Source organism: Sceloporus undulatus, chromosome 3 (genome assembly GCF_019175285.1).
Source record: "Sceloporus undulatus isolate JIND9_A2432 ecotype Alabama chromosome 3, SceUnd_v1.1, whole genome shotgun sequence".
NCBI lineage: Eukaryota > Metazoa > Chordata > Lepidosauria > Squamata > Phrynosomatidae > Sceloporus > Sceloporus undulatus.
In genome coordinates, this window is record NC_056524.1 from 72,118,932 (window position 1) to 72,124,097 (window position 5,166).

The following is a 5,166-nucleotide window of genomic DNA, read 5'->3' on the forward strand; positions in this document are numbered from 1 at the left end:
ATACACAGGCCCGAATCCTATTGGTAATCCCAAATGGTGTAGATTCATTGAATCAATTGTTGAATAACATTTGTGTAAACCTTATTGACTCAATGGAACTACTCTAGTTGAGACTACAAAAAGGATTCACAGTGTTATAATAGACAAACTCTAAAACCTGGCTTGTGTGCCCATGATACTTCAGAAAACTAGTACCATAGCCTTCTTGCAAAGTGGGAGTGTGGGTCTTTCTTGCACTTTCTTTTATAATCCAAAAGGTCATGTGTGGCTTTATTGTGGAGCAGTGAGAGAGGAGTTAGATCTGCTGTCTGCCAGATACACTACCTGACCTGGAGCTGGTGGCATCCAGTTATAAATTGCTAGCAGACAGGTACTACCTTGCAGACAGTCCCAGTCTTGGAAATTGTCCAAATAATGCCAGAGTTAGGCTATTCACCTCAGATGCATGCCTTATCCAAGGATTTGGCAGTGCAAAACTTTGTCCTGAGTAGCTGGTGCATAACTGTGATTGGCAAAGCATGTGTCAAATCACATGTGGAGGAAATGGAAACATTATGGAGCAATCGTTTTTGTGGAGGGTTTTGTTTTTTGTTTTTGTTTGTTTGTTTTGCTATGTGGCTGTGTACATTTGCAGGACACAGAAATATTACACATGAATATGCACTAGAAGTACCTAAAATCTAGGCCAAATGATGTTCTCAGACAAAGCAAACCTTCCACAACATTTCTACATTTGTTCAGTTTTATGTCTTTGATGCACAATTTTCTGCATGCTTTATGTCTATCACATGTAACACAAAAAATTGCTTGCATGGGTCTGATTACAGCCTCATCTTTTATTCAATGGACCCTCCTGTCAGTAACCTGAGCAATACAATACATGGTCAGGCAGATCCACAGTGTGTGCTTTACCAGTGGAGATTAACTCTGTGTACCATTTGCTCAGCTATTGAGACAATAGTTCAGTGGATAATAGTTTGTGACTGCTGCTCGAATTCAAACTGCATTCAAACTGACTTCCCATTGCCTGAAAATAGCTTGCCCGAATTGCCCGAAATTGTGTGTGACCACCTCTCACACAATAACATGAAACCCCATGATTGTGTTCGTACTGACTTCCCATTGCCCGAAATTGTGTGTGGTAGTCTATCATGCAACAACGTTAAACCCCATGATTGTATTCAGATTGCCATTGGATTATACTTCCAATTTCCCTTGTCTGATAAATTCCATAGTACTGGGTGCCTTTCCTGCACCACTGGCCAGGTATTGTAGGTTAGGAATTTGCAATGAAAGCTGGTGGGACTTTGCAGTGACAGCCAGAAATAAGTGTCTGAAAATAGGACATGCTATGAATTCCAAATATTTTCCCTCACAAATGTTTTATCAGACTGAGGGTAAGAAATTATGAGGGATGGCCACAAATGTGTTGGTGCTTAAAGGATGCAAGCTTTAGTTACCACTGATTGTGGGATGTCTATGTGCAAATCAAAACAAATGAACAGACAGACATGTGTTCATGTGCACACATTTAGACACATATACTGTCTACTCTGAAGAGGTGTGTTCTGCTGTCACAAATGAAAAGTCCCAGGGTTCATGCTTGCCACTAAATCCATTAGTAACACATGCTTTTAGGAATACAGTAATGTCAGAGCCACCAAAATCAATTCAAACCTTTCCAGCCTTTGTTGTCACATTAACGTCTAGTCATTTCTCTCTTCTGTATTGGTGTATGTGTGCGATGTGTGTTTAAGTATGCTTCCTGTCAGATTTGTATTTTTCAAAATCTGACACAGGTCCTGTGTGGAACAGTTCTATAAACAGAACTTCAGGCAATCTTGAAGAGGAAACATACCTTTCAAATCAAAACCAAGGTTTCATCTGCAACCTGGGCTTTCATCCTCCTTTATGCTACTCTTGTAAGGCTGAGTGCTTGACAAGACCATAGCTTCCCTATTCATGATTGAAAATGCATAACTAAAGAAATGCATGTTGTAAGGAAAGATGTGTCCCATTTGTCTCTGAATCCTTTCCATGGATTCAAAAGGTCTGCTTCTCTTATCATTTTGAACTCTTCTGGAAGAATAATCAGGCTATAACGTTGGATCCAGATTTAGTCTGACAATGGCCATTGAAATCAGTGGGACCTCAGTCATGACAAACTTAAATTCTATTGATCTCAATGTGTCCACTTATAATTAAATGGGTCTAAATCAAGGTGGGAATCATGGGGTTCTCCAGAGTTTGTTGTAGATTCATTGAAAGGAAACACAAGACCAACATGTTTGGCAGGAAGTTTTTGACTTGTCATAGGTTGCAGTGGTAAGAAACTGTGCCTGCCATATTTTCACAGTATTGCCCACTATTATAACAACTAGTGGCAAGGCATCACTTTTGATTTTAGTAGAATATAACTCAACAAAAATGAATCCCTCAACTACACTTTAAACTACACTCTTCATCTTAAATTTGTTTCTAGTGACAGTTCCAATTCTGTGCATGCTTTCCTGGGAATAACTCCCATTCTTATTCTTATTAAACTCTGAGTACACAAACTATGCCTGGTGCTCATTGTTGCAAACTATGGGGCTGTAGGCACAGCCCCTAAGGGATGGCACGATGCTGCCCCTTTTCTAGTGGATCGGACTATGACAACTGCATGCCACAGCCTGGAAGGGCACACAATAGCGTTGTGCCATCGCTTTATAGCACTCCTCGGGCTGCATTGTGTGGTGCCCCGACTCTACCCCCAAGCGGTCTTAATGGCTGGTCGAAGAGCCCTATCACCCCCATGCATACACGAGTAGGAAAAAGCCAACATAGTCCTCAATTAATAAAATAATTTATTTTCTTTCTTCTGTCTTTCTGCTATTTCCGACATACAATTGCTGCTGGCGATAGATCAGATAGGTAGACCAGTCGCTGCCCACTTTCAGCTGAGTAACAGAAGACAAATCCCGGTCAAAATCTAAAACCAGTGTTCACTGATTCAATGAATCACTAACCTGAACTTGAACAGAGAGCTGCGGTGTTCCATAATCAAAAGAAAGTAAACTCTGTAGCAGGACTCCTAACATTTGAAATCTGAAAAACAGGTTTTAAAATTCCCAAACTGGCGGGTCAGACGCCATAAAGTACGCAGCGGAGCGCGTCACTAGGGTTAGAAGGGGCGGTGCTTCCGCACCCCCCCTAATCCTAGCACGCGCTCCGTGGCACAAAATGGTGGTGCCCGTTCCAACGAGGCGAGCGACGTGACGCCATCGCTCTCGCGAGGGCGCTTAATGCGCCCTCTTCGCGGAACAGGAAGCGCGCTCGTGTGAGGGCTGCACCAGCGACCAAACCAGAAAGGGGCCGAGTGGCCCCTTTCTGGGAGTCCCCCAAGGACACCCCTTTCCAGGCTGCGGGGAAGCGGCATTTGCCGCTTTCCCGCAGCCTGCAAAGCGGCGGATCTGGGCCTCGGAGGCTGTCGGTCTGGCAGCTGAGGCCCCGATACAGCGGGGAAAGGGGCGGGTGCAGGCCGCCGCTTTTCGGCGGTCTGTAACCCACCTAATATTCTAAAGAAAAGGAACAATAGATGAAAATTCAATATCAGAAGAAAACTCTGCATACATCCAGATCTGTTTTAAAGCATAAGCATAATCTATTGTTTTTTTAATAATGAGAGCTTCCTTCCCTCAAGGAGAGTTTGTCACAGGCCGCACAATGGGGCTGGAGTCATTGATAGATGGAACCAGAACACAACGTGGTGATGATGCCTCTCTTTTCTTTCCCCATGATAGTGAATGTTTTAATAACATGTGGACATGAGGGTAGATAACCTCACTTTCATGTTCATGTCATGGGACTGTTCTGCCTGACTAACATGGATGTAGATCCAGCGTTTCCCACCATGTGATGTTTGGAGACCATGAAAGAACATTTATTCTTATCCTACATCAACTAACCTCTTTGCCTCTTGCTGTCAGATGGACCTAGTTTCATATAGCTAACAGTGAGTGGGTCTCAGGACCTTGGACGGATGTAATAGGGATCTCTGCAGTGATTTCTCCTCAACAATAATTTGATACCTCCACTGTCAATGCAACCAGGTGCCTTGATCTACCTAGAAGAGTAAGGTTCACCCATGGTCCTACAAAATGATCTTTTAATTTTCAAAGGGTGAAAGGCACAGTTTTGTACACTGGAGTGTTTGTATACCATTACTTTTACAGTAGTGGACAGAGGGTTCCACAAAATGGCCAATAGTTCTGGTAAATGTTGGATCATTCTGTTTCTGCATTTCACCCCCTAAAGCAATTGTTCCAGTTCCTGCATCCAGTCATATTTAGGGTACTAAATATACCAGAGTTTCATCCACTATTTTATCCTTGCTAGGTTGTGGTATTAACTGTTAATTTCCTTCCTTCATTCATCTCCATTCCTTCTGTATTTCTCTTCCAGCATCCATATTCCCTGTCTCACATATTATATATATATATATATATATATATATATATATATATATATATATATATATTGCACTTGTAGTGCTAAACTGCTGTAATACTTTAGCACTGTATATTGCACTTGTAGTGCTAAACTGCTGTAATACTTTAGCACTGTACTACTTTAGCTGTACAGTACTACTTTAACAATATAACTGTAAAAATAAGAGGTGGGAAGAAATATTTAATCTAGTAACCAGAGATGTAATAGGGGAAGTAATGTCAGAGAAAAATCTCAGCTGCATAGGTTTCACACAAACACACATACACACATTATCAGTGAGAACACACAGAAGTACAGAAGGAACCAAGACAGCAGATACTGATGTAAGACTTTACTTCTACCTGTACTGGAAATGTGAGAGACCGGAAAAAACCTACCTCCTGCCCTGGGTCATGGCTAGTAGTAGAAATTAATGAGAAATAGACTGGGACTAGAAGTACATCAGATGGGTTTGTTTTGTTTTGTTTAAGTACTGATATGTACAGGTACAACCGCTCCCAAATCCTGAGGCTTTGGACGAGACTGGATGAGTCCAGAGATATACAAGCCTTAGCCCAGGACTTCCCAACCTGGGATCCCACATCCTCAGGAAGTGCAAGATGGAATTTCAGGGAGTGTAAGAAAGAGTGCTTTGTGTTTGTGAGTGATGGGTCATCATTCAGACAGTTCCCAGTG

The 5,166-nt window shown here is 42.1% G+C and overlaps 1 protein-coding gene across 1 annotated transcript in view; it reads left to right on the forward strand.

Moving 5' to 3' along the window:
- Nucleotides 1-5,166, forward strand: part of PDE9A (phosphodiesterase 9A) — a 205,612-nt gene that overhangs the window by 172,684 nt on the left and 27,762 nt on the right. The window lies entirely within an intron of this gene.